General features: G+C 41.2%; 1 protein-coding gene and 1 long non-coding RNA gene across 4 annotated transcripts in view; one reads left to right on the top strand and one right to left on the bottom strand.

The window, feature by feature from the left end:
- dgkg (diacylglycerol kinase, gamma) overlaps positions 1 to 9,723 on the bottom strand; it is a 134,909-nt gene extending 125,186 nt beyond the window's left edge. For all 3 annotated transcript variants that reach the window (XM_030428299.1, XM_030428301.1, XM_030428300.1), the window contains exon 1: positions 9,231 to 9,723. The gene's annotated coding sequence lies outside the window, so the exon portion shown is untranslated. The remainder of the gene's footprint in view (positions 1 to 9,230) is intronic.
- A 6-nt stretch (positions 9,724 to 9,729) lies between these two features.
- Positions 9,730 to 14,804, top strand: part of LOC115588043 (uncharacterized) — a 12,669-nt gene continuing 7,594 nt past the window's right edge. The window contains exon 1 of the long non-coding RNA XR_003985270.1: positions 9,730 to 9,771. This is a non-coding gene — a long non-coding RNA (uncharacterized LOC115588043). The remainder of the gene's footprint in view (positions 9,772 to 14,804) is intronic.

Genomic DNA, 14,804 nt, shown 5'->3' with positions numbered 1-14,804 from the left:
GGCCAAAAGGACAGTGAGTTGTGTGAGCCTCCTTCAATCTGCTTCCTCAGTGCTGTGGTTTGGTTGGTGTCAGTGACTCACAGAGCCACTGAGTGTTAAGAAAGAGACTCAGAGAAACAGAGGGGTTATTCACACCCCTCACAGTACATAATGTTCATTACAGCGCTCCGCCTGTATCATTCTGAATGTCGAAAAAACTGACTTAGAACACCAGCTGTAATGCTCTCTGACAAAAAATGGCAAGTGTCAATAAAAGGGGTCTCACACCAAGGAAAGTGAAATTTGGAAGCATACTACTTCTTCCAGGGTTTCATCTATTATCAGCAGCACAATGAGCAGAGAGGAGGGCTTGAGTGAGACAAACATGAGGCAGGATGGTTAACGTTCACTCTGCTCTACTCTGCCCCTGGGTCGGTTCGCCAGATACCACAACACACATCCCACACTTAGAAACAACTTAGAAACACCCATTTGATCTGCATCAATATGAAATCAGGAGATTATCAGGAGAATTTACAGTTTCAGAATTACGAAAATCAGGAGTATTGGCTGGCATGGAGTCATACCTATGATTATAAAATTCAGAATGCATCTGATGATGAAAGATAGCTAAACATAGTGATGGTGTTCTTTTTTCAACTATAGTTGTAATGTAAAGAAAAACATGTTGATTCTGAAGCACAAATGAAACTGATTAACAGTGAAATGCAAATGTGTAATTTCTTTCCAAAATAACTTTTGTTAGCAGTTTTTTCTTATCTGATGTTCCTATTGGCCGGCACAGCTTTGGTCAGTGACTTAAACAATAATTATTAATTCTGTTTTATGATGAGCTGATGCTTTCACTAGTTTGATCAGATTTAGGCAAAAAGGTAATTACTGGCATTTAACCTCATTTACACATCATGCAGTTATGGAATAACATTATCATTCATTTAGAGCCCTGTGTCTGTGTGCTGTTTGCTGCTGAGCAGGTGGTCTACAGTAGGTTTGACACAAGCAGTCACATAAATATATCAACTAAAGCTGCTTTAATGTCACTCACTTTGTTAAATCAACTGTCGACATCAGAGGTTCTCTATAACAGGGCTGTCATAATTTGCGTTGTCACACAGGCCAGATGTAGACCACATGGCCAGATTAACATTAACATGATGTTTTAGGCAGTTGAACATATGACAGTGTGTTGCCCCATTTTTAATTTAAGCTTTGGGAAAACCCAATTCGAGGTAAAGAAGTATGTTGACTCCACACCCAAATTCATGTGACTAAGTAAATTAATCTAAATTCATTTAGCTACCATTCAAATCAGTTCAACAAGCAAGCAAGTCTGCAGTCTACTGTTGTTGTGTCTGCAAATTCGCCACTAAGAGGTGTTCCAAGACATAAAGAATGTGCAGAGTGCGGCACTGCCAAATTAGGATACTGATGATGATTACAGTGATAACACTGAAGAGGAGGGACAGTAAACAGAAACTGGAGCGCTTGGCATAATCATGTTCACAGAGGAGAAGATGGAGAGAAGTCTGCAGGATGACAGAAGTGGAGGGCTGATCCAGTCTTAGTCCGGCCATTAGAGTAAGAAGACTCTAGCTTAGTAAACAATTGGAAGCAAAACGCCATACAGGTCGCTCTAACGACATTCCCCTGTCGAGTGTTTAGCAGGATGCTGTGGGTTAGTCAGGCCTCATTACAGGAAGAGAGTGTGGAAGCCCTGATAGCAGCTCTCAACACACATACACTCCCACCAGCAGAGCCTTTGCACTTACGGTGGTCATGTCTGCTGCAGGAAGCCATAGGACTGTGTGGCCATATGATTAAATGGATACCAACAGCAGCTTTTCTGTGTCAAACATGAGTCATTTTCAGGATTGAGATAATCTTCATGATCCATGCACTTGCTAAATATAGCCCTCCTGCTATAACTGGGTCGTAGCTTACCGAACAACTCTTGAAACTGAAAATTTAAGCCCTCGTTCGCACCTGCATTGTACTGGCTGGTTATGCTTTTGTTGAGCTTAAATGTATTTGGAGTGTTTTTGGTGCAAGTTCTTCACAGTTTTATTTTTTTCTTCACAAGACTTAAACTGTCAGATTATATCTCGAATCTGCATCGACGCGAGAACTCAGCTTGAAGTTACACGACAGCAAAGGCTGTTTGGCTTTCAGTGTCGGTGTGAAAACAACCTTAACATGTAAATGTCTTTAATGGGGAAGCATACAGAAACCGTACCAGAAGAAGCGACTGTTTGACAGCCTTTCGATATCGTCTTGTGAGTAACAAAGGGGAGGTGAAGGAAGACGGGGTAAAGGTTGAGTGACCTGAAATTTAGCAGTCACAAAATTGACAGGAATCTTACAAAGAGCTCGACTACAACAATTGTCTCGTGGGTAATAACATACAGTCGAAAGCACACTCTCCAACTGCTACAACTGCGGCCCCCTAGGTACTACACAGGGGCCTCAACGCAGCGACAGGAGAGCTTCCTTCTCAAAACAGTTTGTTTAGCATCATGTCAGCTGAACCGTTTCGTTACCACGGGGTGAGAGGTTCCTGTTCATTCAGCATGCATTAGGCTGCATGGATTCTGACTATAAAAGCGCTGCACACCTACAGGAGCTGTCATTTTCCTGTGTGTAGCTGTGTTGTATGTGAGCCTGAAATCCACGCTTTTTCCATAGTCATCTCTTTCTGCACATTGAGAGCTTTTTTCAACATAAGGAAATCAAACAGCTTGAGTGTGTGTGGGCCGAGGTTTTAATTCTTTCACCCTTGAGACCAAAGACGGCCAGTTCTTCAGTATTATTCACTGCAGCACATGAATCACTTCAATCATCTGGATCCTATGGCAGGTTTCCTGTGCTTTGTTCAGAACAATTACCGCCTGTAATGGCTTGTTAGGCTCTTTGTAGTGTTCTAGGATGCTTAAGAAAATCCTCACAGTACTTGAACAATAAAGAAAGGCTGTTATGAGTTGTGATATGACTGACAAAATGCCAAAGACATTAAACCATTATGAATTCAAATGAACCACAACGGTCTGGTTTTAATGTCCTCCTAAACCATCAGCGCTGAACTCTCAGACTTTTACCTTATCTGTTAGTGTCTGAGTATGGAAGTGTGTAAGGGCTCCGATCTTTATGTTGAATGGGATAGCACCTCATGTTACCTGGACACACAGTAAAGTGCAAGGATTTTTACTTCCACCAAGGAGGTTATGTTTTCATCCGTGTGGTTTATTGGCCGGACTGCACTAAAAATCATCTAACTCATGGATCTTGATAAAAAAAAAAAAAAAATGTCAGGTGTATTTGGGTGCTTGTATCTAACTATTTGATGCAGATCCTAGATTTGGTGATTTTTTTTTTACATATATATATATATACTTGGGGGACTTTATTCACAGAACAGCTCGAGAGATGACAGGAAACAGGATGAGAGAGAGTGGGAGTGACACGCAGCAAAGGGCCCCAGGCCAGGACTCGAACCCGGGGCCACTGGTGCAAGGACAAAGCCTCTGCACATGGGACACCCGCTCTAGCAACTGAGCTCTACCAACTGAGCTAAACGGTGATCTTAAATTTTGGTCTGTTGGTCCTTGGCAGAGGTATGCACTCTACTGAGTGCTATTCTAGCTAATGTATATGTTTAAATGAACTTCACCTCTTATAAGAACAACAGTACTGTTGGATCAAATCCACACATTTGAATTACAATAATGCCAACAGTAAATGGTCCCAAAAGGTACCACTCCTCAGACAGTAGAAGTCTGCTGGAGTGGATCACTTTCTGCTCAGGACAGAGATTCCTTCTGTATGAGGTTTTCAGTGTGGGGCATCAAAGTCCACGGGGGAAGTGCAGAGGCCAAACATGCAGTTCAAGACAAATTGAGCGGCAAATATTGTTTCACAGAATCAACTGCATGAGGGCACGGCTAACCTGAAGGGCCGTACACTGAGCTTCATCTTTACCCTTAAAAGGAGTGCTTCTAATCCGCTGTCAAGACTTGACAAGACACACATTCTACACACACACACACACACGCACACACACACACTATCCCTGCTTCTTGTCCCAGAACCATCTTCACCTCTCGCCCCCGTTATCAGAACTCACTGTTTCCACTTAGTCCTTTTTATACTGTGATCTTCTCTGTGATACTTCTTTCCATCTCAGGAGAATGAATCATCTCAGTTTTCACAGCTTGCAGCAGAGGCCGGTATGATGAACGTCAGATCTCTCTCAGCATCGTTAGTCATCTACTGAACTTTTACCAGACAGTTATTTGCCTACAGCAGGTGTACACTGTCAAGGTTACAGGGACAGGAAGAACCTTAATGTGTGATGTGCTATGACACCTACAGAGCACTGAGCAGGTCCTGGGCCACTGTAGCTGACACTCAAACTATCTGAGGAACACTGTGGATTGATCTGCGATAAGCTCTGCTGCAGGCTAGGCTAACATAGGGCAATGGCTTTTCTGTTCTCTAACCTACTGGGGATGTAGCCTCACAAATACCAGGAGTATTTATGGAGGGCCTGGGTGTCATGGCAACTGGGGGATTGTGTGTAAAACGCAGAGGGGAATGGAAAGGCCAAGCTATACACAGCAACTGATTGCACTGTTTTTAAAGGGGAATGCCAACCAATTGAAATAATAGATATACATGCTCTTTCGCTGCCCTCTGACAGTTGAGTGTTGTGAATATGATAACTGATTATGTCTGAAATACAACCTTCCTTACCAGAGCCTGAATCCATACAAACAAAACTTTTCCTCTGCAATGGCTTTGCAGTAGAGTGAAATGAAATACATCAGGGACATGGTCTTAATCTTAAGGCTTGAATCTTAAAGAGCTCCAGACAAATAATAGCACTCTGCCTGGGCAAAAGCATTAGTGTCTTGGTAAGTTTTCCCACATTAAGTGATAAAAAGTTATATATTACATTGCATCCTCTCCTTCTCCCTCAGTGCTCAATCCACACTATACAAACACGCAAATGCTGCACTGAAGGATTTAAGTTTCCACATGATGCTTAGTTGCATATAAAACACGACAAATAGTTGTGAAGTCACAGAACCCTGCTCGCAGTTACATGTCTTGAACTGAGATGTAGCTGATCTCAGAAAAACTTTCCTCCTTCAGCATGTGGAATTGAGAGACCCATACTCCTTAGATGGAGATGGAGAAAGGACCCCATTTACTGTTGGTGGTTTCCTTAATTTCCTTAACATTGTGACACATTGCTTTCCATGTTGCGTTTAATTTTATATGGGAAAATGCATGGATCATAATGAAAAAGGTAAGCCATATTTAGGTGGCTGGTATGGGTTAGTACGTTTTGACGAAATCCAATTAAAAATCTAGATCTAGTGGATTTGAATATGTTTAACTTGATATTGGAGGCTTGATTTAAATAAAAGGGGACTGTTGGCGGAAGTAAGCACTCTACAAAGCACCATTCTATTTAAATACATATCTAATTCTTGTCAGTTCTTGGTTCTCATTCAGGGCAAGTTATGTATTTGAACAAAAACAGAACATGAATTAAAAAAACGTGACATATCTCAAAAGTAACACATTTTGTGATTCCTCTTTTATATGTCACCTTTCTCCAATCAGGCAACAGGCCAAAAACAATTCTTATCCTGCTCCACTCATCGCTGTAATAAATAACTAGTTGATGCAAATATAAAGGCCTCAGTATGCTTTAAAGAAAGTGATTGCTACATTGTTGAACAACACCTAAAACCCACTTTTCAACAGAAGAATCAGTTGGGTGTGTCGCAGATGATCAGACAAGGATGGCACACCACACATGGGGTGGTAAGATGTGGAGGATTTCACTATCAGTATCATGTTGGCAGAAGTACGCGCTCTACTGAGCACCACTCTAATTAAATATATATTCAAATTCTTGTCAATTCTTGGTTCTGATTCAGGTTTGCTGTTTTGCAGAGGTGTTGAAGTAAGTTCCACTATCAGAAAATCAATCGTAAACACCCCCTGAAAACTGAAATGCTGACCTCATGCTGCACTTGTAAAAAGTCCAACCAATAAAGCAGTCACAAATATTCTGACACTGACTTTACATTCCAGTGACGGCAAAAACAGGCCTGTTATTGTGGGACAAACAACAGCCTAGTTTACCCTACCAGAGTGTTCTGCTGGCTTCTGTTATTTACTGTGTTTCTGCTAGGGAATAAATATTTCCCAACAAGCATAAAGTGCCTTAAATCTTTACTGCTTCAATCAACTTGAATGCACAGTATTGAAGTTCTGCTGCTAGGGTTCTCTAAAGAATACCATTACAAACAAAAAGTAAGGATAAACGTTGGATGATGTTGAAGCATGGGATCATGGGAGTTGTTGTCTCCATTGTTAAACAACCAACATTGCTGATGAAAATCTATCTGCTTGAGTCAGGCAGAAATGCCCACAGCTAACATAATGCTTTTAAAGTGTTATTCACATTACGTTTAGTCACACCAACTTCCTTCCTCACTCTCTGACCCTCTCCTGGGACTTATTGCAACAGACAACCGTTGGTAAACATTTAGGATGATGTGAATGCACAACTCATCAAAACTTATCACAAAATACTAGTCATGTTTAATGGGGCAATGTATAAGGATTTTAGTAGAAAACATTCAAAAATGTACTAAAATGATCAACAGAATTTAAATGAATAGCAGTTTTGACATTATGATGTCTATGTAATGTGTTCCAGAGATATCTGATGGAGTTGGCATGTTAGCCCTTGTCAAAACAAATTCCACGAGATTATCTGGAAAGGAGCTGCTGGAAAGGTTAAAGGGGAAGGTGCTTGGACTAACCACCTAACTATTCCTGTCTAACACAAGCTAACTTCAACCAGTCAGATCAACAGTAGGAGAGCGCTACACCCAACAGAGCCAGTTAGTACATCAAACTCTTACTGACGTCAGCGGAGAGGAGAGTGAAAACATCCCCCCAACCAGGAAATAAAACTCTCCTGTTCTGATTGAAACCAATTCCAGCAGCAGCTACATTAATCTCTTGAGGAGCCGCCATTGTTGTTTTCAAAGTAAAATCGCTTCTCTCGCTTGATCTCACATCTAAACCACACCCATAACTGACAATAGTTGGCCTTAGGACTCTGATTGGTTCAACACAAGCCACAAGCGCATGGCTCGAAGCCTTGCAAGATGGATTTGCGAGGTGGCCAAAAAAAATCTGTCTGTGCAGGTTGTATCTAAATGGTTGCATCCCTGTTCAAATGCAAGTAACTAAGCGTTTATAACGCCATGTCATTATGTCTTGGATTTCTAACAATTTTTCCGTCTGTCTCAGTTAGGTCTAAATAAGTACTGTTTATATGGTTAATGTCATCAACTGCCTACCTGCAGTAGTTACCACATCATGAACATTTCTGTGGATTTATCATACTTTGATCGGGTTTTTAACCTGGAGGTAAAATACTGTGTTTCATGACTGAGCTGACAACAACACTGTCAGTCACCTGCGAGGGGAGCTGCATAGCCAGAAGCAACTGATTCAGTCAGTGACAATAAGGACACTCCTCTTCCATTTCCAGTGTTTTTCTCTGAATGTTGTTTTTACGTAAACGAGACGCTTTCCTGCTTAAAAATGAGGTGTTGAGACAGGGAGGGGGGTGGTGTCTTCTATCCGGGTCAGTACTGAGATGAAAGGAATCAATTTAAGTGGGTCCGTGCATGCTCTCGTCCTAATCACACAGATCCATGTTCAGACAGGCGATTGTTCACCTCTTAATCCATGTGATGAATTACTGTCTGATGGCACAGGGATCATCATCAGCACCGTCTTCACAGCCCTCGCTAAACCCACCGGCTGGCAACATGATTTCAACATGAATAACACAGCCTGGACACACATGGCACCCTTACATAGACACATACTGTTGGACACACTGGTGCTGATGTTCTTGCTTGGGACTGAGAACGTGAGCTGCATATCACAGCGCGGCTAAATGATCCTCTTCCCTTCACCCTCTATCCATCCTCTGTCTTTACACTCTCTCTGCTGATCCTCTCCTCATCCCCTCAGCTCTGCCCTCTCTGCTCACTTGCTGTGTTCTCACAGGCGAGACTCGGGGCAGAGAATCCCTAATGTTTATCGCCGACCAAGCGGATGCTGTCAAGGAATAAATAACCATCACATTTGGTGATTGCTTGATGAGATGTAATTAGGCGTGCTGACTGCAGATTAATCATGAACTCGGCCGTCTCATGCTCAGGCGTCCCTTTCAAGGAGGATTAGAAGGGACTGACATTAACATATACTAAGAGACCAATGGCGTTTTATTAGAGACTAAAATATAAAGTGATAACCTTAGAATTATAGTTGGCAAAAAAATATTTCATCTCTGCTGCGTCTCACCTCTCAGAACTAAAGACAGCTAAAGAATAAATGTAATGATTTGGAATATAGATACACATCTTTTTGTCAATAACTTCTTTAATCCAATATATCCTGGTTCAACAATTGGTCAAAGACAGTGCCTGATTAAGAGAATTTTGTTTTTGGAAAAAGAGTTATGCCCTTCAGTTTGCAACTCTCTTGCAAAGGTCACCGTTTTGATGAAACATGATGGAGTTCATTTCCAGTTCATTACACTAGCTTTTTTGAAAAATTCTTTGCTCCAGAAAAGAGTGACCTGACCCTGAGAGCTGATGCATATCACTGTAACTTGATAAAAACAAGTACGGTATAGAAATGATGTTGTGCTGAACAGTTTCGACTCCAGCTGGTTCCTGAGGGAGAACGAGTCTGAGACATTTTGTTTTTAATCCACCTCCACCCAAACACACATCACATCCAGTGTTGTTCTAACCTTCTGAACAAGAGAAGTTATGATGCCATTTATCGCAAAACGTCACTGCAAAGCCTTATCAGCACCTTTGGTTCAGATACAGCAAATTAAAAAAAAGAAGAAAGTTAGACGGGGAAAAGGTTATGGCATACAAGCAAAAAAAAAAATTGGGCTGAAAAAGGAAATACAATTCAACAAACAGGGAGGGAAATGTGTCAAAAGAAAAATATGTAAGTGTTGAGAGTGTACTGAAGAAATAGAGAGAAAGGAGAGACAGCAAAGACACATCACACAGCTCTCAAAAAACCAGCATGATCAATAACATGGAAGCAAGAGAGGAAGGCAATGGGAGAAGGGGGACAGGAGGAGTAGTCACAGAGAAAGTCTGCCCTACCTCTGGCCATTGCCACTCCAACTATAGTCCATGTAACATCCCTGTTAGTCCCAGCTAGTCTGACAGTCAGTCAGTCGGTCAGTCAGTCAGTCAGAGGGCTCCAGGATGTGGAGTCGAGGCTGGGCTGGACTGGTGAACTGGTTCCCAGCAAGCAGGCAGCGGCAGCAGCCGAGTCGTCCTCTCTGCTCACACGAACACGCGGCTACATGCAGCACGACAACAGAGGCACTGGAGCCTCGGCAGGGACAGCAGCAACATCCCTCCCATCCACCCTGAATTAATTAAGCCCTTTTTCTCCCTTTGCTGCCCTCCCTCCCGCTCTCTCTTTCTCTCTCTCTCCCTCTCTCTCGTTTCTGATTCTCATGTGCGCATGGTTAATGCTGTGTGTGTGTGTGTGTGTGTGTGTGTGTCTGTGTGTGTGTGTGTGTCTGTGTTTCTGCTTCCCCCTGTGCTCAGTTTCCTCTCTTGCTCTCTTCCCTCTTTCTGTCTCACTGATCAACAACTGCAAATGGGTACTCTTTCCTCCTCCGCTCCACCCTCTGTAAGTAAGGTTAAATCTGTCGTGCCTTTCTTTGTAGTCTTTTTTTCTACGCTGAGTAACAAATCAGTGAATGGAAAAAGATCTTAATATATTCTCATTTATGTCTTTTCTGGATGTACTTTTAGAGATCAGCAGCTAAACTAGGAGAAACTTTCACACTCGTGACAGAGGCACAAAATCACCATTTGGGAAAATGTCCTTTTTTCCAAAATGTGTTTTGATAACTTAAAAATTCAACATACTAGAAGGGACTTTTAACTCGTTATGAAACAGTCTTAATTTAATATGCCTATATGACCTACATAAGCAGCAAGACCATCGGGCAGAAGATTGGCTATATCTGTACTCTATTTTCATGCCTTTCACCGGGTCGGAATCCGACTTATCTGAATCGGTTCAGTCATAAAATTAAAACAACATTTTTAATGGCATAAGTTGCTGAGGATGAATTATAAGAGTCCAACAGCCTGCATAAATAAGCTGTCATTAATAAATGAATCAATAAATTAATCAAGATAGATACATTACCTCATCGCCTGCAAACAGCTATGTTTGAAAGAGAAAAATAGTAATAAAAATATGCTGAGTGTCACACAACTCAGTGGCGTTATTCATCTTTTGTCCACAGGGGCCGACGGAATCAACAAAAAATGATGTTCCTTGTAGCCCCTTTAACTTTTAACACAGCAGAATTTTAAACTCAGCACTGTTCAATAAAGACACAGAAAAATTCTTGACAGGCATCATGTTATGGTTGTTTCCTCAACAGCAGCCAGCACAGTTGGGTTTGAGCTAACCCTAACCTCATACATAGTACACTAGTCTGAGCTCAAGCAGTCAATACATGAAAAATAACATATTCGAGGAGTATGGTTTAGACCTGCTCAATATGGAGTGTTATTAGATGACTTTCATTGTGAATTGGCACAATACAAATAAAGATTGATTGATTGATTGATTGATTGATTGATTGATTGATTGATTGATTTGGGACAGGACCACAAGTTGTAGTGCAGAGCAGAGTCCACTGTCATTGAGGACCATAGCTGCAGGACAGTGTCTCAGCCAAGAAAACAAACACACACATTTAGCGGCTTTATGAGTGTCACCTATACTGTCGATGTAGTCCAATACAACAATCTGGCCAAAACAACTATCTTTGTGAAGCTTACACATACCACAACACACATACCACAATTCATCAATACACATACGCACTAAATCAAAAGTACTGTTAGCTAACGATAGGTACAGCTCGTTTTGCTTTTGCTGTGAAAGATTTATATCTGAAATTAGTTTGATAAAACCTGGTAGTGCATTACAGAGTTGAGTACCATGTGAGGAGAAAGCTGAATTTACAAATTTAGATGTAAGATGTGGTATTTTACAGTTTTCATTCAAATGTGAATTAAATGATATGTTTACCACCAAAGTTACACTCCCAGTCAATAATTTTTGACCTTCCCCTTTAATTAAATGAGGGTGCAGAATATTAGAAACACCACCACTGGGACCAAACACTACAATGCTGCATCATACGCAATAGAAAAAAAGAAATAAATAAAATAGGCAATTAGCCACATTAGCTGTGGGACATCCTAGAACAAAATTCAGCAGACTCAACCTGCAAAATAAATAGTAACCTAAGGCAGTGGTAAAACATTCAATCTTCAGTATTTAAAAGTGCATCCTGGTTTTTACGTTGCCGGCCCTCAGTGAGCAAGCAATCTAGAGATAAATTGTTGGCGCGCACTAAGCCTATAAAAGTGTTTTTTGAGGACATTTCCTTAAAAAATAAAGTTAATCCACTGAACTTCACATGAAGACATTTTGCCCTCTAGCAGCATTTTATTGCAGCCACAGTTAAGCACATAATTTTCTATAGGCTTTCACATACAATTAAGGTATTCCAAAATCTAAGTCGTAGAACAATGTGACACCGGTGGCGGTAATGAAAACTGTATGCCAAACACATCTATTGTAAACATATGATCAAAAAGCTTATATTGACACAATAATTGGAGTGCTCTTCTTGTAGTTTGTTGGTTTTCTGTTCTTTTACTCAAATCTTAAATAAAGAGATATCAGGACAATCTTAGTCCGAGACAGAATTTGAACATTCACTTGGGAGAAAAAGCTGACCATGCCATGGAATCAGGTAAATAAGGCAGAGCATGTCAAAGCCTGCAGGAAAACAGCGCAAGAGCACATAAAACTGCTCTGAGCTCCGTCAAACTCTGACCCCTCTCTTAGATTTTTTAAATCTTACTGTATACTTCTCGCCATTACCCTTACATTATCTGTGTGCCTCTCTTTCTCTCCCACACACTCACAGAGTACATCCTGCAGTGTGTCACAGAATTCTAAAGGTGTCACTGCAATGTGTCGGCCTGTTGTTGTGCTGCTGGCTATTTCTGTAGAGAAGTCATTGATGAATAAAGCCAGTAGCATCCATCTATCAGTCCCTTCTCACAGCTCCTCTTACAGCATTAGCACACACACCCTTCTTTCTTTCTCTTCCATATAGACACATACACATACACACACACAGAAAGACAGACAGACACCCAGGCAGACACACACACAGAAATACACATGGTGTGTTGCCTCATTTTACAGAATCCTGCATAGCTTCCTGCTGCTGTAGATGTGAGCTAAAAGAGGCTGATCCCCAGAGAAACAAGAGGAGCGTGCATTACACCCCCCCCATCCGCACATTTCCATCTTCCTGTCGCCTGGATGTTACACTGAGCCGTTGTCAATTTCAGTGAATACAATTTCAATGGTGCTCCTTGTTCAAAAGCAGTCTAACAAAGCAGCAGAGAGTCGGGATTCTAAGAAAAGAAGCAATGAGCAGAGGTTGAAGCCACAACCCAAAGATGGGACCGTCCTCACGGTGGGAACTCTGTGGAAGGACAAGCAATACTTACAGGGCATGAACTAATCTTAAAAGGGAAATTGGCTCTCCTGCTTCCTTGGTTCTTCTAAGTGGCTCAGAGGAATGTGATTGTGTTGGAGGAGAAAAATACAATTCGCTCCAAGTTTCTACCACTTCCCAAAGTATGTCTGACATTCACTGATAACTCTGGAGCACTGGTTGGTGGGTTTTCAAGGCAGTCAGCGAAGGAAAGGGCCTGTTGAATGTCAGAGATGATGATGCAACTGTAAAGGCAAGGGTCACTTGATGGGGATAAAGTCGCATTCCACCAATTGAAATGTGGATATCAGACACCGTAAATGATGAGGAGGGGCGTTGACTGCCACAGCAACGGCCCTCAGCATACTGTAAGAAGACAAACAGGATGACTCACAGTTATGCTATTGTTAGGCTTGCATCTTTTACAGTTTGACATCATTTTTGTGGCTCAACTAATTTTCACTAAAAATTACTCCAGAGTTCAACAACATATACAGTGCCATCCTTCAGTGCTTCAACAATCAACAACAACATTTTGAAATCTGCTTTGTCAGCAAATCAATAAAGGAGTTCTAACATCTCTGACATTTTCTAACCAGTCAGTTGATCTTCCTACACACAGGATACATGTTTGGAAGTGTGGCTGTGCTGGTTTGCTAATTTTGTTGTGTTATTCCCAGGGGGAGTCGGGTGGAGGCTGACACTGCCTTTGAATTCAATAATATAAAGTGAAAGCTATTTGATTGATTTTTATTTTAGAATTGAAACCGTGGCACAACAAAACACTGTACAGTTGTGTTTGTATACCAATTACTTGACAACATTCTTTGTGATTCCTGGACCTTTTTTTTCCAGTATAGAAATGTTTTTGTATCGTATGGAAGTCAAATAGAGGAAGTGGTAAAGGATTTTGAGGGTGAACGTGTGGCAGGTCAGGGCATGTCACCATGATTCCTGGCCAAATAGCTGAACGATAGGGGAGATAGCTGTGTCTAAGTGAGTTTTTCTTATTTAAACATAAAAGAGTTAAGAATAGAAAATAGAAAATAAAGCATGTAAATAGCTGAAGCATCTGATAGGGCAGCACAGCAACGTGAAAAAAAAACACAATGCTGGAAATGAGCCATCCACTGCCAGTGAAGCAAGCACTCTGGCCAAACAGAAACTACATTTCAGAGTGGACAAGAACTTAAAGAGCTTGTTGTTGGGTAAGTTATATCGTGGAGCAGCTGTTATTTAAACGTTTTTGAGTGTCACAACCACCCCATAATGACTTTGACTATGACTTTGCTGTCATAATTTGAGCCGTTTGGTCCAGTAAAATGTTGAAAAGTCTAGGAGAGTCGCACTGTTATTTTATCGCCATTCAAGTTAGCTAGGCATTAAACTAGTAGCTTGACAGCTTGGTTAGCGGAGGTCTCAAGTTTACCCATGGGCCTCACAAAACGGAATATCTGGGTGAAACTCAGCAGTTTTCATAGGAATGAACAGAACTCCACCTCCAATGCTGTGTGTAGATTTAATACAATGTCCTTGGGAGAGAGCCCTGGTATTAAAATGGCAAAATCTTAACAAATGAAAAAGGTAAGAGCTGCTAGCTGGATCATTCATACTCTTAGCAACCAGGTTTTCAGCAAACATTTTAAGTATGTAGGTTGTTGGCTATGTTGTTGTTGCTGTTTCCTGTAGGAGGGTTTTGAAAACAGAAACACAGAGACCATAGAAGGGAGGATAATGCTGCCTGAAATAACCCAATACTTGTTGCTTTCACAGCCTGCATAGCTGCCTCATTAGCTGCGAAATGCTCCTTTTTTCATAAACTGTGTGTGTCCGTAATTTTTGATTAGCAGGAATGGTATAGTCAGATTTAGTTTTTCTTTTCTTCTGTTTGCTGCCATAGAAGACACATTGAGAGTTGTTAAAGTGTAAGAGTACCAAATTCATGGTTAACAGAAAGAATCTCTTAACGTTGGATAAGCTAGGGCATGCTAACTTTGTGTGGTCTCATTTTTGTATATAGACTTGAGAGCTTCATAAATATCGTCATCCAACTTTTGGCAAATTAAACAAATGACAGTATTATACAAAGTGTCAAACTATCCCTTTAACCAAGACT

This window comes from Sparus aurata, chromosome 9 (genome assembly GCF_900880675.1).
Source record: "Sparus aurata chromosome 9, fSpaAur1.1, whole genome shotgun sequence".
NCBI lineage: Eukaryota > Metazoa > Chordata > Actinopteri > Spariformes > Sparidae > Sparus > Sparus aurata.
Note: the sequence above shows the minus strand (reverse complement) of the source record. Positions and strands in the feature narration are given on the sequence as shown.